General features: G+C 51.6%; 2 protein-coding genes across 11 annotated transcripts in view; one reads left to right on the plus strand and one right to left on the minus strand.

Moving 5' to 3' along the window:
* KCNAB2 (potassium voltage-gated channel subfamily A regulatory beta subunit 2) overlaps positions 1 to 21155 on the minus strand; it is a 118948-nt gene extending 97793 nt beyond the window's left edge. The window contains exon 1 of one of the 3 annotated variants that reach the window (XM_050931785.1): positions 21021 to 21155. The gene's annotated coding sequence lies outside the window, so the exon portion shown is untranslated. Of the gene's footprint in view, positions 1 to 19110; positions 19276 to 21020 lie in introns of those variants that run through there. The other 2 variants (XM_050931783.1, XM_050931786.1) reach the window with 2 other exon arrangements.
* Positions 21156 to 21275: 120 nt separating this feature from the next.
* Positions 21276 to 23204, plus strand: part of NPHP4 (nephrocystin 4) — a 100467-nt gene continuing 98538 nt past the window's right edge. For 4 of the 8 annotated variants that reach the window (XM_050931758.1, XM_050931753.1, XM_050931760.1 and 1 more), the window contains exon 1: positions 21363 to 21533. The gene's annotated coding sequence lies outside the window, so the exon portion shown is untranslated. The other 4 variants (XM_050931754.1, XM_050931756.1, XM_050931762.1 and 1 more) reach the window with 3 other exon arrangements.

Genomic DNA, 23204 nt, shown 5'->3' on the forward strand with positions numbered 1-23204 from the left:
ACCTCAGCCAGCTGGTTTGAACAGACTGGCAATATCCTGTGCTAATGTCTGGTAAGGTGCAGCATAGAAATGCTTAACACAGTGTCACGGAGTGTGGGGAGTCCGGTCCTGCACCCCTCTTCCTGGGACCCACAGTGACTCTCAGCCAGCCGGTAAAACAGAAGGTTTATTGGACAACAGGAACACCGGTTACAGCAGAGCTTGTAGGCACAGTCAGGACCCCTCCACCGAGTCCTTCTGGGCTTTCAGGGTGCTTGGATCCTAGCTAGGATACCCTGAATTCCGCCCATCCAGCCCCAAGCCCAAACTCCAACTGCTTCCCTCCTGCCGCTCCCTTCCTTTGTTCCCCTTCCCGGGCCAAGGTGTTTGACCTTTCCCCTCCCTTACCTAGCTCAGGTTACAGGCCCTGGCATCGTCCATCCCTTAAAGTCCTCCCCTGCTCTCCCACTCCCCACACAGACAGTCCCTACTGCATCACATCTCTCCCCCCTTCGAGACTGAACTGAGCGGGGTCACTCTGCCCAGTGACCTGGGGAAGTTCAGGGTCCCCTCTCCGGGACAACGCATCTGCTGTCAGGTTGGCACTTCCCTTCACATGGACCACGTCCATGTCATAGTCCTGCAGGAGCAGGCTCCACCTCAGGAGCTTGGCGTTGGCTCCTTTCATCTGGTGCAGCCAGGTCAGGGGAGAGTGGTCGGTGTACACGGTGAAGTGTCGCCCAAAGAGATATGGCTCTAGCTTCTTAAGGGTCCACACCATGGCCAGGCATTCCTTCTCGATGGCCGCGTAGCTTTGTTCCCGGGGTAGCAGCTTCTTACTCAGGTACACGATGGGGTGTCTCTCCCCCTTTTCATCCTCCTGCATTAACACTGCCCCCAGTCCCGTATCTGAGGCATCAGTGAACACCATAAAGGGTTTGTCAAAATTTGGGTTTGCTAGAACTGGGCCACTAACCAGAGCCTCCTTCAGCGCCCGGAAAGCCTCCTGGCACTGCTCAGTCCAGATCACCTTGTCTGGCTTCCCCTTTTTGCACAGCTCAGTGATGGGGCCGGCTATGGCACTAAAGTGGGGCACGAACCTTCGATAGTACCCCGCCATCCCAATAAAGGCCTGGACCTGCTTTTTGGTTTGGGGAGCAGGCCAGTCTCTGATCACCTCCACCTTGGCTGGTTCCGGCTTCAGGCAGCCGCTCCCCACCCGATGGCCCAGGTAAGATACTTCAGCCATCCCCACCTTGCACTTCTCAGCCTTTACTGTTAACCCAGCCTTTCGGAGTCGGTCCAGGACTTGTTTAACCTGGGACACGTGGTCCTCCCAGGTCTGGCTGAAGACGCAGATGTCGTCAATATACGCCACGGCAAAACTCTCCATCCCCCTCAGTAACTGATCCACCAGGCGCTGGAAGGTGGCCGGCGCTCCCTTGAGGCCGAAGGGCAGGGTCAAAAACTCATAGAGCCCCAGAGGGGTGATAAAGGCCGATTTCAGCCTGGCATCTGCGTCCAGCGGCACTTGCCAGTAGCCTTTGGTAAGATCCATAGTGGTGAGGTACCGAGCACCTCCCAGCTTGTCTAGGAGCTCATCAGGCCTGGGCATAGGGTAGGCATCAGATACGGTGATGGCATTGAGCTTTCGATAGTCCACACAGAACCGGATTGACCCATCCTTCTTGGGAACCAGCACTACTGGCGAGGCCCAAGGGCTGGAAGACGGCTGGATCACCCCCAAAGCCAGCATGTCCCTGACCTCTCTTTCAAGATCCTGGGCAGTTTTACCAGTGACCCGAAAAGGGGAGCATCTTATAGGGGGGTGTGACCCGGTCTCCACCCGGTGGACAGTCAAATTAGTGCGTCCAGGCTGGTTGGAAAACAGCTGTCTGTACAGATGCAGCACCCCTCTGATCTCAGCGTGCTGGCCCGGGGTCAGTTGCTCAGAGAGGGGAATCGCCTCCAGGGGGGAACCAGTTTTTGTCCCAGGGAATAGATCCACTAAGGGGTCATCTCCCTGCCCCTCCCAATGTCCACACACGGCCAACACCACATTCCCCCTGTCATAGTATGGTTTCATCATGTTCACATGGTACACCCGACGGTGATGTGCCCGGTTTGACAGCTCCACCACATAGTTTACCTCATTCAGTTGCTTGATAACCTTGAAGGGCCCTTCCCAGGCGGCCTGGAGTTTGTTTCTCCTCACGGGGATGAGAACCATCACCTGATCCCCTGTGGCGAAGGCACGGGCTCGTGCTGTGCGGTCATACCAGACCTTCTGCCTCCTCTGGGCTCGGGCCAGATTCTCCCTGGCCAGGCCCATGAGCTCGGCCAGTCTTTCCCGGAAGGTCAGGACATACTCCACCACTGACTCTCCCTCGGGAGCGGCCTTCCCCTCCCATTCATCCCTCATCAGGTCCAGGGGCCCCCTCACCCGCCTTCCATACAACAGTTCGAAAGGTGAAAACCCGGTAGATTCCTGGGGTACCTCCCTGTACGCAAACAGCAGGTGAGGTAAGTACTTGTCCCAATCTTGCGGATGCTGGTTCATAAATGTTTTTAGCATCATCTTCAGCGTCCCGTTGAACCTTTCTACCAGCCCGTTGGACTGGGGGTGATACGCTGAGGCCCAGTTGTGCTGGACCCCACATTTCTGCCATAAGGACCGGAGCAGGGCCGACATGAAGTTGGACCCCTGGTCCGTTAAGACCTCCTTGGGGAACCCCACCCGGCTGAAAATTGTCAGCAGCGCATCTGCCACTGTGTCTGCTTCGATAGAGGACAAGGCCACCGCCTCGGGGTAGCGAGTGGCAAAATCCACCACCACCAGGATGTATTTCTTCCCTGACCGGGTCGTCTTACTGAGGGGTCCCACTATGTCCATGGCCACCTTCTGGAAAGGTTCTTCTATGATGGGTAAAGGCCTCAAAGCCGCTTTCCCCTTGTCCCGGGCCTTCCCCACCCTCTGGCAGGGGTCACAGGATTGGCAGTACTGTCGGACATGGGTAAAGACCCCAGGCCAGTAAAAGTTCTGTAGCAGCCTCTGCCTGGTGCGCCGGATTCCCTGGTGCCCTGCGAGAGGGATGTCATGGGCCAGGTACAACAGCTTGTGACGGAACTTCTGGGGAACCACCAGCTGCCTCCTGATCCCCCATGACTCTACTTCCCCTGGGGGAGCCCATTCTCGGTACAGGAACCCCTTCTCCCACAGGAACCTCTCCTTGCAACCTCTCCTCATGGTCTGTACCGCACTAAGGTCAGCCCGGTCCCTGTGCTTCCGCAAGGAGGGATCTTTCTGCAACTCGGCCTGGAACTCAGCAGCTGGGACAGGAATGGGGACCGGCTCTCTCTTGCTGGCTGGGTCTGAGGCCGCAGCCTCTCTGCACCGTGCCCCTGGGCGTTCCCCGCTCCCTGAGTTAGGGTCCTGCACCTCAGGTCGAGTACCTTCCCCGTTGTCGGGGAGCAGTGCCATTTGCCGACTCTGACTACGAGTCACGACCAGGGCACTCTGGGTGTTACTAGGCCAGTCCTCAAGGTCCCCTCCCATTAACACGTCAGTGGGCAAATATTGGTGTACCCCCACATCCTTGGGGCCCTCCTTGGCCCCCCATTTCAGGTGTACCCTTGCCACGGGTACCTTGAATGGGGTCCCGCCCACGCCCATCAGGGTCAGGTAGGTGTCGGGCACCATCCGATCTGAGGCCACCACCTCGGGCCGGGCCAGCGTCACCTCTGCGCCCGTGTCCCAGTACCCAGTGACCTTCCTCCCATCCACTTCCAGGGAAACAATGCACTCCTTCCGGAGGGGTAGCCCCGCGCCCACCCGGTAAACCAAAAACCCGGAACCGGGAGCATCCACAGGTGGTATGTTGCCAGCCCCCCTTTCCTGGGAATGTAGCCCCTCCTCCGATTGGGTTTTTACCCAGTCCACCCTCTGCGGGTTGGGTCTGCTTGGTCTGTCCCTGAGCTTGGGGCACTGGGCCCGTATGTGACCTCGTTGGCCACAGCGATAGCAGCCCATATCTCGTGGGTCCCCTTGAGTGGGTCGGAGGGACCTGCCGCTGGATGTTCCCCTTTTGGGGGGGTTCTCCATAGGCCCCCTTTGGGAGGTCCCATGATGACTCTCTCTCTGCGTTGAGGCAGGCCTGCTCCTTCGAGACTCCTCCCTGCCATCCCCTGCCCGACTGTCCACAAATTGGTCGGCCAGCTGGCCTGCGTGCTGCGGGTTCTCCGGCTTCTGGTCCATCAACCACAGCCTCAGGTCGGACGGGCACTGCTCGTACAGGTGCTCCAGTATGAATAGGTCAAGCAGGTCCTCTTTAGTTTGGGCCCCAGCTGTCCACTTGCGGGCATACCCCTGCGCCCGGTTGACCAGTTGTAGGTATGTGACCTCACGGGTTTTACGCTGGCTCCGGAACTTTTTCCGGTACATCTCAGGAGTCAGCCCAAACTCGCGGAGCAGGGCCTGTTTGAACAGTTCGTAGTCCCCTGCCTCCGCCCCTTTCAGTCGGCTGTACACCTCCACGGCTGTGGAGTCCAGTAAGGGGGTGAGAACTGCGATCCTGTCTGCAGGGTCAACCCTGTGCAGCTCGCAGGCATTCTCAAAGGCCGTCAGGAAGGTATCTATGTCCTCCCCCTCCTTACGCCGGGGCAGCAAGTGCTTATCAAAGCTCTTTGTAGGCTTGGGTCCCCCCTCACTCACTGCAGCCGGAGCCTCACTGCTCCTCAGCCGGGCCAGGTCCAGCTCATGTTTACGCTGTTTCTCCTTCTCCTCCCACTCTCGCTGGCGCTGGTTCTCCTCATGTTTACGCTGGTTCTCCTCATGTGTACGCTGGTTCTCCTCATGTGTACGCTGGTTCTCCTCATGTTCACGCTGTTTCGCCTTCTCCTCCAGCTCTCGCCTCTTTAACTCGAGCTCTTCCCGTCTCAGCTCCCTTTCATATTCCAGCCGCATCCGCTCCACGGATGCCGAGTGTTGCCGGGAGGATCCCCTGCTGGCCGGGGGGGTCACGGTGCCCTCGGTATACACTGGGCTCCTCCCCGCCCTTCCTCTACGCCTAGGAAGGGGGGGTCTCGGGAAGCCCTCGTCTGCCGGCTGACCACTCCCAGCAGGGACAGTCACTGGTGCCTGCGCTGCATCTGCTCGGCTGCTTCCCTCAGAGACAGGGCTCCGTTCATTCATGCGGTCTCCCTGCTCCAGCTGGGCAATCAGCTGGTCCTTGGTGCGTCTCCCTGGGTGCAGCCCCCTCTGCTTACACAGCTCCAGCAGGTCACACTTGCGCCGCTTGGCATACATCTTCCTGCTGGCCACTCACAGGCCGGGGTGCTCGCCGCTCCCCACGGTTTCCAGGGGACCCCTAGTGCACCAGCCCTTCTTGAGGTCACCAACTCTCTGCCAGGGTCGAGCTGCAGACTCCTCCGCCCCGGGACCGCTCGCTGCAATCCCCCGGGGGACCCTGTTACTGCAAAGTCCTTCTCACTGGGCACACACTCCCAGGGGTTAACCACCCCTTCGTTTTACTGCTCCCCAGTCACTTACTGCAGGAAGTGCCGTCCACGGGGTGCAGTATCTCCCGCCGCTGCCACCAGTTGTCACGGAGTGTGGGGAGTCCGGTCCTGCACCCCTCTTCCTGGGACCCACAGTGACTCTCAGCCAGCCGGTAAAACAGAAGGTTTATTGGACAACAGGAACACCGGTTACAGCAGAGCTTGTAGGCACAGTCAGGACCCCTCCACCGAGTCCTTCTGGGCTTTCAGGGTGCTTGGATCCTAGCTAGGATACCCTGAATTCCGCCCATCCAGCCCCAAGCCCAAACTCCAACTGCTTCCCTCCTGCCGCTCCCTTCCTTTGTTCCCCTTCCCGGGCCAAGGTGTTTGACCTTTCCCCTCCCTTACCTAGCTCAGGTTACAGGCCCTGGCATCGTCCATCCCTTAAAGTCCTCCCCTGCTCTCCCACTCCCCACACAGACAGTCCCTACTGCATCACACACAGTCATCCTTATACTGCCTTACAGCAAGATACCATACCAGTGTTAGCAGATATACGTTAGGCAGCGCATGAATGGCTTTTACTTGCATGGTATTAATATAAAACACATTACACATATAGATGTTGGGAAGTTATGTTAACGGAATATATTATGGTCTTCCCACAATTCTGTTCACCCACATCAAGTATCCCACAACACTCTGCAAAGCTAAAGCCAGCTTTGGCCGAAGAAACTTGTCAAAGCAAAGATGTATGACTACTTTGTACAGTACAGTTAAGGAATACTTTTGTGGAGCATCAGCACTTGGAATCCACCCGACAAAACAAAATATGGAAAACTATAGGGAGGCACCAAGGACAAAGATGGCACAAACTAGTGGGTTAAACTTAAATTTTAAGAGAGACGTATAAGGACTTTTAGGTTGTAAACAATGACAACAGAAATAGAAGTGGGTTTGAGGGCACACCTTTGATGCACATCTTCTGTGGAAGGTGCACATGCTGCGAGGTAAGAATTGCTTCTTGGAAGGAGAGTATGTCTGGTTTTTTTGTATTGTACTTTTATGTCTTTAGCAAATAAATTTGGCTAAGCTCGGTAAGTTGGTCTCTTAAAACATACTTAATGATGAACCACAAGTGTAGTCAAATCAACTGGCTATACTACTAATCAATACCAGCCTCTTTGAATGTTCATTTCTTTGAACATGTTTAAAATTAGTGGAATTATTCTCCTTCAATTTGTTCTACTGAAGACAGGGTCCTGTCCTGGCTACACATCTTTCACTTGGTTCACAGAGGCCTGGTCTACACTACGTGTTTAAACCGATATTAGCAGCGTTAAACCAATTTAACGCTGCACCCGTCCACACAACGAGGCCCTTTATATCGATATAAAGGGCTCTTTAAACCGGTTTCTGTACTCCTCCCCGACGAGAGGAGTAGCGCTGAAATCGGTATTACCATATCGGATTAGGGTTAGTGTGGCCGCAAATCGACGGTATTGGCCTCCGGGCGGTATTCCACAGTGCACCATTGTGACCGCTCTGGACAGCAATCTGAACTCGGATGCACTGGCCAGGTAGACAGGAAAAGCCCCACAAACTTTTGAATTTCATTTCCTGTTTGCCCAGCGTGGAGCTCTGATCAGCAAGGGTGGCAATGCAGTCCTAAATCCAAAATGAGCTTCAGCATGGACCGTACGGGAGATACTGGATCTGATCGCTGTATGGGGAGACAAATCTGTTCTATCAGAGCTCCGTTACAGAAGACGAAATGAGAAAGCATTTGAAAAAATCTTCAGACTATGACACAGAGTCCACAGCACAGTGCTGTGTGACAAGCGTAACGGAAAGCCAAAGAATCAAATGGACACTCATGGAGGGAGGGAGGGGGTATTGAGGACTCCAGCTATCCCCCAGTCCCCGCAGTCTCCGAAAAGCATCTGCACTCTTGGCTGAGCTCCCAATGCCTGTAGGGTCAAACACATTGTCCGGGGTGTTTCAGGGTATATGTTGTCAATTTACCACCCTCCCCCCAATGAAAGAAAAGGGAAAAAACTCATTTCTTGACTTTTTTATATGTCACCCTATGTCTACTGCATGCTGCTGGTAGATGCGGTGCTGCGGCACCAAATTGCAGCATCCTCTCCCCTCCCCGGTGGCAGATGGTACTGTACAAAAGGACTGATAGCTGTCCTCATCATACTGTGAGCGCTCCTGGCTGGCCTCAGGGGAGGTCGGCTGGGGGCACCTGGGTAAAAACAGGAATGACTCCTGGTCATTCCCGGTAGATGGTACAGAACGGCGGGTAACTGTCCTCATCATAGCAACTGGGGGCTGAGTTCCATCAGCCCCCCCCCTTCACCCCTTCATGTCTAAAGAAAAGATTCTGTACTGCCTGGACTATCATAGCAGTGGTATGATGGGCTCCTCTCTCCCGCACCGTTTAATGTCCTGCCTGGACTATCATAGCAGCTGGTGGCTGCCTCCCCCTCATTTTATCTCACTAAAAACTCAGTGTTTCTTATTGCTGCATTCTTTATTACTTCATCACACAGATGGTGGGACACTGCCACAGTAGCCCAGGAAGGTTGGGGAGGAGGGAAGCAACGGGTGGGGTTGTTGCAGGGACACTCCCTAGAATGGCATGCAGCTCATCATTTCTGCGGGATCTTTTCATGGAGCAGCTGTGCTCTCTGGTTCTCTGATACACTGGTTCTCTAGTATACTTGCCCCATATTCTAGACAGGACTGACTATTTTTAGATAAACCATAAAGGAGGGATTGACTCAGGGAGTCATTCCCATTTTTGTCTTTGCGCTCCCGGCCGACCTCAGCGAAGGCCAGCCAGGAGCACCCATGACCGCAGCAGACTGATAACTGTTATCTCATCGCCAATTTACAATGGCACAGCAGACGGTACAGAACGACTAGTAACCGTCTCTGCTACCTTGCAAAGGCAAATGAATGCTGCTGTGTAGCACTGCAGTACTGCCTCTGTCAGCAGCATCCAGTACATATACGGTGAGAGTGACAAAAGGCAAAACGGGCTCCATGGTTGCCATGCTATGGCGTCTGCCAGGGCAATCCAGGGAAAAAGGGCGCAAAATGGTTGTCTGCCGTTGCTTTCACGGAGGAAGGAATGAGTGACGACATTTACCCAGAATCACCCGCAACACTGTTTTTGCACCATCATGCATTGGGATCTCAGTCCAGAATTCCAATGGGCTGGGGAGATTGCGGGAACTATGGGATAGCTACAGGATAGCTACCCAGAGTGCAACGCTCCAGAAATCGATGCTAGCCTCGGTACACGGACGCACGCTGCCGAATTATTGTGCTTTGTGTGGCTGCGTGCACTCGACTTTATACCATCTGTTTTACAAAAGCGGTTTATGTAAAATCGGAATAATCTTGTAGTGTAGACGTACCCAGAGACTCAAGTATTTCTTTATTCAGTTACCAGACTCCTGTCGCTTTGGGACAACATCCATCCAAAATGCTCACATCCTCAGACATCAAACTCTTTTACAGTATTCCAATTCTCTCTCACTGTAAGCTGTAAGATTTCTCTCTCTGGGAAATAAAGTTTTCCTCCTTAAGCCAACTTGTACTGAAAGCACCTTCTCTAGTAAGAGATGTAGAATTAAACAGACTTAATTTGTCAGTTTATCTTTCTGGATTGTTTTTAATGTGTTTTAAATGCTGGTAGCTGCCTGCTGAATTGAACAGGGACCCCATCTTTTCAAAGCAGTTCTAACCTACATAAAGGAATATGTCAGAAACTAGGAATTATCCATTCCCCCTCCAAAATATGGCACAACATGTACTGATTTTCCATAAGGTAGTACCATTTTCCACCAGCAATTTACTTCATTTCATCTGTTACATTCCATTAAACAAACAGCAAGGTTTGGGAGTTTTGCACAGTTTGCTTTTTACCAGAATAAGAACCCTGTCAGAAGTTAATCACTTCATTTCAGATAGGAATATTTTCAAATATTAGAGTAACTAGTAAAACTTATGAGGCAAAAACTATTTCAACCTTAAAAAAAAAGCCACGCAGTGGCATCGTGGTCTATTGAGCTAAACATGGGGCATGGAACTCCAGGGTTCTAAAACAGCCTTTGCTACTGACTTGATCAGTAATGATGGAGAGCCAGTTAGAGCAACAATTTTAAAATTAACCTATAATGTCGGATGCACAAGTTGTCACCTGGATCATGATTTTAAGAGACCCAGTGCACCCAGTATTTTTAACATGGTCTTACAAACTGTCTGCTATAGGATAATATACAACACTAAAAAAGATATTGGCAATTACCAATATACAGGAAATATACAGCCACGTAGCAAGTTTGCCCAGTCTAAGAAAACAGACATTTTCCAAGACTTACACATTTGAAAGGGACACCCAGGTGGCCAAAGTTTAAAAAAAAACAACATATTTTTAAGTCTTCAGGAAGTGTTCTCAGTAATCTGATTACATGCAGAATGGATGAGGATTCTTTATGGAAGCTGGAAGACATTATATTTTTTCAAAGTTTGCCCTCAGATCAAGCTGAATGTGTCAAACAGCTGTTCCTTTTCCTGCGCTCTGATGGGAAATAATCTGTCATGGGAAAGGGATGTCACAGGAAGAAATTTTCTGCGGCCTTCCACACCTTTCCAGTCCATAGAACACAAAGGTTTTATGTCATGGACAGTAACATTTTCAAGAGCAACTAGGTGACTAAAGAGTCTAAGTCTTATTGAGTTTCAAAGAGACTCAGGCATTTTTGAAAATTTAACCTGCCTTCTTTAGAATGACAAGAGACAACCACTGTGAGAAAAACACCTTATGAGAACGAGTGCTGTGGACACAGAAAACATAACCATGGTGGACAGAATATCTGGAACTTTCAAGAGATCCAGCTCCCAGTAGAGGTTTTCACAGAATCTATGTATCTGTACTTCAGGTGGCTGAGTAATCACTATCAGCTGACGGAAAAAGCTAGTAAAGTCTGTCCATATATTTATATGTATATACAAAAACTAATAAGGTAGCAACATCAGAAATCTTCATACCAAATAGTAAAGTTTAGGAGTTTCTTTCGTACATATACATTAAATTGCAAAAACAACTATCTAGGCTTCTGGATCAGTTAGCAAAGGAATAAGCCGATGTATTAGTGGTTTCTCTGGCCCATGTTCTGTCAGTAACAAGAGAAAATGGAACGATCACATTCCTGAACAACTGCCTTCCTTTTCCTTGGAACTAAGACAACTCCTATCATCCAAGAAGAGGACAGTATGAAATGCTCACTTAATTCTTTTAAAAATACAAACACAATCATGAATGTTTAAGAAGAACTACAGAGGCGGTGAGCTCTTTGGGACAGGAGCTGTCTTCCTTGTTACATGTCTGTACAGGGCCTGGCACAATGAGGCCATGATCCCCGAATGGAGCTCCTAGGTGCTATCGAATGCAAATAATCAACAATGAAGCATACAGTGAGTAGCCACTAGGGTAGGGAACAACGGAGAAGTCAGTTTATGCTTGGAAGTGAGGGGACAGCCAGGAGCACAGGCAGACATCACACAAAGGCATCGGTTCTCGTGCTTCCTAAGAATCCCCTTGCTCCTTTGATCATTACCCAAAAAGATGAAGTGAGTGTGATGGGGCAGATTCCCAACCCAGTCAGGAAAAGGTTAAAGAATTCCTCTGGAAACACTTAGCCTCAACCCTACACCCCTGTGAGGCTTCTCCTGCCTGGAGATGGGTGGGTCCTTAAAAGGGAGGATCTTTGCTCAATGGCTTTCCTTTATGGCTTTCCCAAGGTCTAGGGCTCTGCTTCTGTGGCTGTGGAAGCATATGGACTTTCTGTTTGGACTACTTTAAACTCTGCCTCCCTCAGCAAGGGGGAGTGGTGATGCCTTGACAGCAAAGCTGGAACACTGTGCCCCGGATGCTGACACAGGAGCAGTGCCCACCCTCTCCCCAAGGGTGCTAGAGAGATATAGTCTACTACAAGGACCAAATATTTTTATTACAAGAGGAGGAAACCCATCAGTCTGGCAAGGTCTCCCTGCCTCCCTAACACACACACACACACACACTTCTTGTGTGTTACATTTGAGGAGGACTCACACGGTATACTTTTAAAGACATTACTAATCTTAGAACTATTCCACTGGCATGCTGCATGGGACTTACTTTCCTTGAAGGACACTGCCTGTTTTTGTGTATCGAACTTGCTTTGATTCACCGGAGTGCGCAGGCCCGCACCCCTCCCCCACCCCAGCACAGCTTTACCGCATTATATCAGAATTTGTGTTGTATCGAGTTGCATTATATTGGGGTAGAGGTGTATTTATGTGAGGATTTTATTTCGTAGTTGTTGAAATGAAGCTCCTTGTTTAACAGTAAAGAGCACTGAGTGACACAACAAGGCAGTCATATCATACAGGGTAACTGCATCATGAAACATACATGACATGCTTTAATAAACCAGAGCTAATTGGATACTCATTCTAATTGCTAAATCGATCCACTCTGCTATCAATAGCGGAGGAGAGGAAGATGAGACTAGATTCAAGGGTACATCTGAGGTCTGAAGCATATTTCTGAACAGTGGATTGAAACCTCACACAGGACAATATAATTTGAGAGGATACCATCAACTCAGAAAAATTACCTGCATCTGAATTTTTCCCCTCCTATTGCTAAAAGCAACACAAGCAAAAGAGTTTAGAGAAAAAAATATACATATACATACACACAATTTCCCCCACATTTGTTTGCTCCGTACATGAGACAGCAATTTGTGCCTAATTAGTTCTAGTGTATAATTAGTCAGTCTGTCTTCCTTTTGTTTATATAGACCTTTGATACAGTAAAAAGGGAGAAAAAGATTTAAAAGAAAATAAAAATTAAATAGGTGGACTCAGGGGAAGATGTAATTCTTCAAATGTCTTCTCTTTTTAATATAAAATGTATTGCCATAAAATGATGCAAAGCATTATGAATATAACTGACAAAATGAAGCAAGAGATGCTTCTTTTTTCTGACACACTAAAATGGTAAAATAGTCTATAAATCTGCACAGCTGTGCTCTGAGGTGGTGTATATATTTGCACATATGGTGTTCATCTGCAAATTATTTTAATTTCTGCCACCCTGCTTATTTTTTTCAGCCTAGCAGACTTCAAGTTGATGGGGTCCCTTTAAACTCTGTTGCTCATTACTCATAAGAAAGTGGGTTTTAGGATTAGAAAAATCCAACATTCATCTTTGACAAATGCACTCAAGACACAATCAGCTTTTTAAATACAGTACTAGAGATTGCTTTTTAATCTACTTACAGAAAAATAAGTAGCCACTATGGTTTGGCAAGAAGGTTTATAGCCAAGAGGTGAGTCGTAGCAAAGATCTTAGGGCCGGAAGTTAAAGGCAAGCAGTTGGCATAATGTATTTCTTAAAAATTAAATCCAATTACTGTATCAGCCACAAAGTTAATGTGAATTACTGTTCCTGGTGATCTAATACGGACACAATGTCACTACAAACATATGCAATCAAATACATGGCATAAAGACACAGACTAGTGTATAAACTTCTAGAAGAGTCAGTATATTTAATCAAATTGTGCAACAGAAGGAATAATGCTTACAGCAATAAATACATTCCTCTAACCACATGGAGCAATTCCCAAACATTGGTTTATTTCTTTATTATTTTAATAAAGCTAATATATTCTACTTCTTCTCACTCCATACATCGTTAACAGTGGGAGCTTGATGAATGATTGCTAGCCCTGAACAAGATGTGGCTACAGAAATGTGAGACCACAGTCTGCCTGCAGCTATATTAGCTTGGAGTCACTCTTCCTCATATTTTTAGTAAGATAAAAGGATGAAGTTTGCCTGATATTTTCTACATCTGTATTTAAAATGTTTCACTAATTAATATGTTTTCACTACCACAGATAATTACAGTCTAGGAGGGGTTAATTCCAGGGATTGATTAAACAGGATATAAAGACTTTCACCTGTAGTTTACTGGGTCAAATCCAGCCCTGATTGGAGAATATATCATGAAAAAACAGGATTCTTGTTCACAATTCAGAACCCTTTATGCAGAACCATACTGAACCAATTCTGTATTGTCTCAGCTTTAGTACATGTGGTGACAACAGTTTAGCAGCTGAATAAAATAAGACTGACAAGCTCCATATCTAGGATATCAAAAGATCTCACACATCCTCTGTGAGATCAGCGGGTTCATGCCAGCCCACATCCTGTCAGTGGTGCCACAGCCCCAGAAGGAAGAGCTGCTTTATTCAGAAACCATGCCTGGCAGAGCAACCTTGCACTTTACAGGGAGAAAACAAAGATTATTGTTCACTCTAGTTCGAACTAGCATTTCTTCCACTAAAAAGGGAATCAGCTCCTGGGCATGGTGAATTAAGTTCTCTCCCCTTAGAGGCAATCCTGATCCATCAGGGCTGAGACAGACTGTCAGGGCAGCATGGGGGAAGATGGGCAGTGCCATTACTTAGGTTGCACTTCTGTGGATTAAAGATGTCACCTCTCCAGTGCAGTCACTAAAAATCACTCAGCCAAGCAAAGCTGTGCTTGCTCAGGACCCTCCACTACCGATGGAGTCATGTCCCAAACTCATGGGCAGTGGATATCATAGGCTGGGGGAGGCTGTGCCTCTACAAACAGCCTGGTGTGGCCCTACCCACCCTCCGCTTCTAGTCCCCTCCTGCAGTTCCCGGTGCTCTGCCCCAGCCTATGCTGGCTGGGGCTTGAGCTGGCCAGCCTCTCGCAGGGACTCAGGGCGGCTGGCGCTAGGAATGAGATGGCTGCTCAGCACTTGGACTATACCACTCAGAGCTCCGGGGCTGCTGCTGCCCAGTCACCACAGTGTGGGTGCTCCAGGCTCCTGGAGGGAGGGGGACAGATGGAGAGGGGAGGGGCTCAGGCAGAAGGGATGGGCATGGGGGCTAGCCTCCCCCAACGGCCAGGTCACTAGCCACCCATGCGCTTGCCAATTTCAAAGTGGAAGCACAATGATCCAGAAAACAAGGGGGCAGGTGAACTGCCTTGCGAAACAAGAAACAGGGCAAGAGAAGAGCAGCCTTATTTCAATTAATTCCAACACTGTGATATTCCTTACATCAGGGCTATGGCACACATCGGGTGGCAGCATGTAGGGTATGTGTAGCTACAAGTCATAATGAAAAGCAAGCTGTGGTTCATTAGTGAAAGGTTCCAGTGGAGGGAGCTGCAGGAGCCTTTCCCCACTGCCTTCCCCCTGCCAGAGCCTTTCCTCATGGTGGGGAAGGGCTCCAGCATCTCCTTGAAGCAGAGAAAGGCACCAGCGGCAGGAAGGCAGCGGGACACTACGCTGCTGAAAATAGCAGTGCAGCTGGCGGAGGCAATGCTTGGGCAAGTAGAGACCCGTACGGGCGTGTTTTTATTCCCTAAGCAGCACTTCACCATCTACACTGCTATGTTTAGCAGTGTAGCATTCTCTGCCACAGGAGGAATTTATACCCGGCCTAGGGGACATGCAGTTTATGTACTATACATATCGCTGTAAGGCATGTGCAGTGTAGACCTATCATAGGTGTGACTGCAGCAAAGTCTGGCTAACCAGTCAAAAAAAAAAAAAAAGAGAAAATAAAGGTATTTCTTTTCCTTCAAACAAATAAACAAAACTAAAGTGTCTCTGGAAGAATAGGTTTCAGAGTAGCAGCCGTGTTAGTCTGTATCTGCAAAAAGAACAGGAGTACTTGTGGCACCTTTGAGACTAACACATTTCTTTGAGCATTTGTTAGTCTCCAAGGTGCCTCAAGTACTCCTGTTCTTTTTTCCGGAAGAATAATGTCTCATAGCTTAGCTCTCAACTGAAAGCCAAAATACAGAGAAGCATCAATCATCAAAGTATTTTGAGGGAGAGAGGAGAGCTTGGGGGTTCAGGTCTATGGCTGGTTGTTTAGCAGGCTTCCTGCTTCTGATGTACTTAAGAAACATTTTGTTATTACCTTCTGAGTTTTTGGCTGCTGTTCTTCAAACTGCTTTTTGGCTTTTCTTATTACATTTTTATATTTAATTTGGCAGTGTTTATGTTCCTTTCTATTTACCTCACTAGGATTTGACTTCCACTATTTAAAAAGATGCCTTTTTATCTCTCACTGTTTCTTTTACATGGTTGTTAAGCCACAGTGGCTCTTTTTCAGTTCTTTTACTGTGTTTTTTAATTTGCGGTATACATTTAAGTTGGGCCTCTATTACGGTGTCTTTGAAAAGTGTCCATGCAACTTGCAGGGATTTCATTCTAGTCACAGTACCTTTTACTTTCTGAATAACTAAACCTCCTCATTTTTGCATAGCTCCCCTTTCTGAAATTAAATGCCACAGTGTTGGGCTGTTCAGGTGTTCTTCCCCCCACAGGAATGTTAAATGTTGTTATATTATGGTCACTATTTCCAAGTGGTCCTGTTATAGTTATCTCTTGGACCAGACCCTGTGCTCCACTCAGGACTAAATTAAGAATTGCCTCTCCCCTTGTGGGTTCCCGAAGTATCGAGAAATTTTGTCTCCACATTTTGTCCTGAGGTGACATGTACCTAGTCAATATGGGGATAACTGAAATCCCCCACTATTACGGAGTTCTTTATTTTGATAGCCTCTCTAATCTCCCTTAGCATTTCACTGTCACTATCACTGTCCCAGTCAGATCCCTACTGTTATATTCTTATTAGAGCATAGAATTCCTGTCCATAGAGATTCTATGAAACATGTGGATTCATTTAAGATTTTACTTCATTTGACTCTACATTTTCTTTCACATATAGTGCCACTCCCCAGCCTTGGAATCTATGGATCTAGGAGACAAAATAGCAATTTTTTCATTGAAGCCTTTTCCAGTCAGTCTTGTTGAATTCTGAGCACCTTTCTGGTTCCTAGTCACTTCTCAGTGCTGACTAGGTGTTAAATAAACGTGTCTGGGTGAGCTGCCTGGGGCAGCGCGGCAAAGAACCTGGAATCATTTTAACCAGAGTAAGAAGCCTCAAGTAAACTGAGTCAATCCTGCTAGTCAGGCCTGAATGCAACAGGTTCCACATCGAAATCAGAATCCTTTGCTGCTCCTCTCGCTCCTGTAGAACAGACTGCAAAGAGCAGGAGCAACATCTTACACTGAAATGTATAAAATTATAAACAGACAAAAAATAAATAGACTTTGTTTCTATTTGATTGCTTTCACACACCCCCAAGTTTTTATTTACATATTTTGATGTATACACTTGTTCACCACAACTATTCTTTGCTCAAGGCATTCTCTGACATTTTTAAGACTAAATTACAGATTACTCCTGATAACCCTAGAGTTGATACTGCAAGCTGTTTAGGGAAGGGATCTTGTCTTTACATGTTTGAACAGAGCCCAGCACAATAGGGCCTTGATCCTGGATGGGCCACTGTAATCCAAATACTTAATAACAAGAGTCATAACATTCACTGTTACGGTTGTACTGGCAAAGTGTTCCCCCAACAGGTAAAGGGCCCACAGTCCTTTAATTTCCTGAGAGCCTTCCTTTGTCTTGTAAGAGAAATAACTGCCTCACACACTAGAAACAGCTTTAAAAAATGTTCATACATACATTTTCCCTCCATTCACAGAGACATTTTTTGGCTTACACATCACCCATTCCTAAGACCTTGGGCAAACTTGTGAACTTAATTAACAAATGTCATTCTATCTGAAATCTGTATTATTTAAACACAGAGACTTAAATTAACACAGCATTATGGATATAAGTTTAATTCCACAAACAGCCATAAAAATGAGTTAGAATTTTGACTGCAACCTTAACTTTGCCCCCTTGTGCAGGTATCGATTGTGCAGGTATTGCCCGAGTTACAATAAGGTTTATCATAAAAATCCCACCTAGCACTGAGCAAAAAAAAGGCAACTAAACGGATAGTCACTGACATAAACGGCAACACTGCTGTGTCACCTCATGCCTTACACACATCTGAGAGCTATGAGCAACTGAGGCTGAACAGATCTGGCCTCACATTCCTGGAGACTATCAAAGCCATGAGATACTGAAAGAGGTGTGGGAAGCAGTGCTGCTTTGGAGGGTGGGTGGGGTAGAGAGGTCATAGAAATGCAGGCCTGGAAGGGACCTCAGGAAGCCATCAAGTCCAGCCCCTGTGCCAGGGAGCCTCAGAAGGGAAGATGAATGTGTCCCTCTATCAGAAATCACCTCCAACTCCTACAATGGCAGTAACGGGAAAACTGGAGCCCTGACACCAATCGGGGAGACGAGGCACCGGTGGAGGGCCCTGGAGCACCCGACCAGGCTGGGCTCTGAGCAGGAACAGCTCCCAGCTCGGGCACGGCGCCTTGCCAGGCTGAGCTGGCAGCTCGCACAGCATCTCAGGCGGATTCCCCAGGCCCCCGGGTGCGCACACCGACCCGCTCCCGTCCCTCGCTCAGCCCCGGGCAAAGTGCACTGGTGGGGAGAGGGGGGCTACTGCCATGTCTGGGGGGCCAGCCCCACTCGCACCCTCCCTACAGCCCCTGCCCACCCCACGGCCTCTGTGGGGGGGGGGGCGAAATCACACCATGCTCTGCGAACCCTCCCCCCCATGCTCTGCGGACCCCATCCCGATACCAGCCCCCCTGTGCTCCGCGCACCCCATCCCGATACCGCCCCCCCGTGCTCCAGCCCCCCCATCCCGATACCGGCCCTCCCGTGCTCCAGCCCCCCCGGAACAGCCCCCCCATGCTCCGTGCACCCCATCCCGATACCGGTCCCCCATGCTCCAGCCCCCCCGGGAACCGCCCCCCCATGCTCCGCGCACCCCATCCCGATACCGGCCCCCCCGTGCTCCAGCCCCCCCCCCCGGAACAGCCCCCCCATGCTCCGCGCACCCCATCCCGATACCGGCCCCCCCGTGCTCCAGCCCCCCCCCCGGGAACCGTCCCCCCGTGCTCCAGCCCCCTCCATCCCGATACCGGCCCCCCCGTGCTCCAACCCCCCCCGGAACAGCCCCCCATGCTCCGCGCACCCCATCCCGATACCGGCCCCCCCCGTGCTCCAGCCCCCCCCCGGAACAGCCCCCCCATGCTCCGCGCACCCCATCCCGATACCGGCCCCCCCGTGCTCCAGCCCCCCCCGGAACACCCCCCCATGCTCCGCGCACCCCATCCCGATACCGGCCCCCCCGTGCTCCGCGCACCCCATCCCGATACCGCCCCCCCGTGCTCCAGCCCCCCCATCCCGATACCGGCCCCCCCGTGCTCCAGCCCCCCCCATCCCAATACCACCATCCCGTGCTCCAGCCCCCCCCCGGAACAGCCCCCCCGTGCTCCAGCCCCCCCCATCCCGATACCACCATCCCGTGCTCCAGCCCCCCCCGGGAACCGCCCCCCCCATCCCGACACCGGCCCCCCCGTGCTCCAGCCCCCCCCGGGAACCGTCCCCCCCATGCTCCACGCACCCCATTCCGGTACTGGCCCCAAGCTGCTACCCCCATCTCGGGGTCCCGGCCGCCCCGGGCCCCACACTGCCCCCGTCCCGGTGCCCCGTGCTCCGGCCCCGCGCTGCTGCTACACCCCCCCAGCCCCGGCACCTGGCAGCTGCTCCGCTCCCTCCAGCTCAGACCATCTTAACCCTCGTGGGGAAGAAGCTCCGCCCACAAGCTGCCCATTGGCCTCTTAGCCCCGCCGCTCACGTCATGCAAATTACTAGCGACCAGGCCGGCGCTGATTGGGTGCCGAGAGAGCTGCCTCCTGATTACGACAGAGCGGACCAAGGAGGGCCCCGGTCCCGCAGGCTGTCAGCGCCCCCTACGGCCAGTCCCGCACTGTCCGGCATTGCAACCCCCCTGCTCCCGGCTGGTGGGCAGCGCCCCCCTCCCAGCAGCCTCCCTGCCTGGGGACCCAGATCCCGCCCCCCAGCCTGCTCCCAACTGGGTACCCAGAGCTCCCCCCACCTCCCCAGCATCCTCCTAACTGGGACCCAGCACCCCCCCATCAGTATCCTCCCTGCCTGGGTACCCAGAGCTCCCCCCACCTCCCCAGCATCCTCCTAACTCGGGACCCAGCACCCCCCCATCTGTATCCTCCCTGCCTGGGTACCCAGAGCTCCCCCCACCTCCCCAGCATCCTCCTAACTCGGGACCCAGCGCCCTCCCATCAGTATCCTCCCTGCCTGGGTACCCAGAGCTCCCCCCACCTCCCCAGCATCCTCCTAACTCGGGACCCAGCGCCCTCCCATCAGTATCCTCCCTGCCTGGGTACCCAGAGCTCCCCCTACCTCCCCAGCATCCTCCCAACTCGGGACCCAGCGCCCCCCCATCAGTATCCTCCCTGCCTGGGTACCCAGAGCTCCCCCCACCTCCCCAGCATCCTCCTAACTCGGGACCCAGCGCCCCCCATCAGTATCCTCCCTGCCTGGGTACCCAGAGCCCCCCCACCAGCATCCTCCCAACTAGGGACCCAGCGGCCCCCCATCAGTATCCTCCCTGCCTGGGTACCCAGAGCCCCCCACCAGCATCCTCCCAACTAGGGACCCAGCGCCCCCCCCAGCAGTATCCTCCCTGCCTGGGTACCCAGAGCCCCCCACCAGCATCCTCCTAACTCGGGACCCAGCGCCCCCCCGTCAGTATCCTCCCTGCCTGGGTACCCAGAGCCCCCCACCAGCATCCTCCCAACTAGGGACCCAGCACCCCCCCATCAGCATCGACCCTGCCTGGGTACCCAGAGCTCCCCCCACCTCCCCAGCATCCTCCTAACTCGGGACCCAGCACCCCCCCATCTGTATCCTCCCTGCCTGGGTACCCAGAGCTCCCCCCACCTCCCCAGCATCCTCCTAACTCGGGACCCAGCACCCCCCCATCTGTATCCTCCCTGCCTGGGTACCCAGAGCTCCCCCCACCTCCCCAGCATCCTCCTAACTCGGGACCCAGCGCCCTCCCATCAGTATCCTCCCTGCCTGGGTACCCAGAGCTCCCCACCAGCATCCTCCTAACTAGGGACCCAGCGCCCCCCCCATTAGTATCCTCCTTGCCTGGGTACCCAGAGCCCCCCACCAGCATCCTCCCAACTAGGGACCCAGCGCCCCCCCATCAGTATCCTCCCTGCCTGGGTACCCAGAGCCCCCCACCAGCATCCTCCCAACTAGGGACCCAGCGCCCCCCCATATCCTCCATGCCTGGGTACCCAGAGCCCCCCACCAGCATCCTCCCAACTAGGGACCCAGCGCCCCCCCATCAGTATCCTCCATGCCTGGGTACCCAGAGCCCCCTCCTCCAGCCTGTTCCCAACTGGGGACCCAGCGCCCCCCTCAGCCTACTCCCGGCTGGTGCCCAGCGCCCCCCAGCATCCTCCCTGCCTGGGTACGCAGACCCCCCATCAGCATCTTCCCTGCGTGGGTACCCAGAGCCCAGCCATTACCCAGTCATCCTCCCCCCAGGCACTGTGACCCCCCCAGCCCTGCCCCAGAGTCCGCCCCCTGCCGGCTGCACCGTGCTCCGCTCACCCCGGCGCTGCCCGGCTCCCTCCCGGCTGCAGCAGGAGCAGACACTGAGCCGCCCTTCACCCCCGCCCCCCGGCGGAGTCCCATCGCCCTGGTAACCTGATGCCAAGCTCAGGGCCGACCCATTCGGGCTTCAGGGAGCCCCCGGGCCGGGCTCCGGCACGGGGCCGAGGCTGCGGTGGGAGACGCGTCCCTGTCCCGCGGGACCCGGTCCCTAGGCCCGTGCTTGGCGGAGGCGAGAGGGGAAGGCGACGTGGATGGGAGTCCCCCCGCCGGCCGGCGCAGTTGGTGCAGTCCGGGAAGATGGCAGCTGGATACATTGTGGCAGGTAAATGTGTCAGTTTCTCTTGTTTCCGTCCGGTGCCTGCTCGGCTCCCCCCGGCGCCAGCTCGGGGCTGCTTTAACTAGCGGCTCCCTGCTTCCCGCGAGCACAGGCCGCACTGGCAGGCCCTAGGGGCTGCAACCTCTGCCCTGTGGGCCAGATTCGCCTCCTTCCTACTCCGGATTGAAGCCAGTGTAACTGAAGAGCAGCAGGCTTGGGGGTTACTCGATCCATCACCAGACTAAAGACATCGGGGCTCAGCAGCAACCCGGCCAGGGCAGAGCAGGAGCTGGGGAAAACTTTCCTAAACACACCCCAAGCTCAGCTGGTTTCACATTCCCTAAGAGACCGCAGCGCCCCTCGTCCAGATACCCTGGGGAGTGATGGCTGAGGTATAGCTACCTAGAGCGCTAGCTAGATCATAGAATCATAGAATTTCAGGGTTGGAAAGGACCTCAGGGGTGGGTCCAAAATTTGTGCCCAGCTTGCTGAGCTTCAGAAAACTTCTCATTGAAACTAGAGTAAGATTCGGGGTAAACTGGGTGAGATTAGGGATTTGGGTGGCAAATGTGAAACGCTGGGGTTGTTTTGTCTTTGTTAAAGTTGGACTTTCAGGGGAGAATTGGCCTGAAATTGACCAGGTGAAAATCAGTAAAGAAGGGCAAAGTATTTCACTTAGGAAGGAAAAATCAAACACAAAATGGAGAATAACTGGCTAGGCAGTATTACTGCAGAAAAGGATCTGGGTGGCTATAATGGATCACAGATTGAAAATGAGCCAACAATGTGATGCAGTTGCAAAAAAGGCTAATTTAATGTTGTGGTGCATTTGACAGGTGTGTTGTCTGTAAGATGAGCGGTAATTGTCCTTTTCTGCTCAGCACTGGTGAGGCCTCAGCTGAAGTAGTGTGTCCAGTATTGGGCACTAGACTTTAAGAAAGATGTGGACAAATTTGAGAGAGTCCAAAGGAGAACAACAAAAATGATCAAAGGTTTAGAAAATCTGACCTATCAGAAAAGGTTTAAAAAATGGGTATGATTAGTCTTGAGAAAAAAAACTGAGTGGGGAGGAACCTGATAAATAGTCTTCAGATACATTAAGGACTGTTAATAAAGAGGAGTGTGGTCAATTTTTCTTCATGTCTGCTGAAGTTAGGACAAGAAGTAAGCAGTGAAATCTGCAGCGAGATTTAGGTTAGATATTAGGATAAACTTTTTGTAACTCTCAGGGTAGTTAAGCTCTGGAACAGGCTTCCAAGGTAGGTTGTGGAATCCCCATCACTGAGTGTTTTTAAGAACAGGTTAGATCTGTCAGGGATGGTCTACGAATACTTGGTCCTGTCTCAGCACAGTGGGCTGGGGTCCCTTCCAGTCTCTGTTTCTGTGATTCTGTGGTGCAAAGCAGTGAGAACTAAAATGAGGACAATACTTTAGTGAACCTCCTGTGACTCACATCTCTGATTTTCCCACCAGTAAGTGGGGCTTTTTCTTTCTCTGTTAGGTTCATGGTGGCTCTTTAATACTAAAATGAGAGTGTGAGAGTTGCACCTCACAGGATTGCACAAATCATTCAGCATTGATAAACCAAGCTGTGCTTCACTTTAAACAGGAGAGTGGTGCCATAGATGTCAATGGAGGTCAACAGTGAGTCCTCCTTATCTGAGGCCGAAAACAGTTCAGCTGTTAATATAGATAGCCTCAAACTGTTTCCAGCACTCGTTACAGAAGTTGTGACAGATCTGTTAGCTGCATCTGCACAGGCAATTTTCTTGTGTGTTCCTACTGTTAGTTTATCTCTGGTGTGGCTCCAGTGGTGGTAGGAGGATGAGGACAGACCAATTGCTGTCATGTTAACATCTGTGTCA

The sequence above is a fragment of the Gopherus flavomarginatus genome, chromosome 21, assembly GCF_025201925.1.
Source record: "Gopherus flavomarginatus isolate rGopFla2 chromosome 21, rGopFla2.mat.asm, whole genome shotgun sequence".
Lineage (NCBI taxonomy): Eukaryota > Metazoa > Chordata > Testudines > Testudinidae > Gopherus > Gopherus flavomarginatus.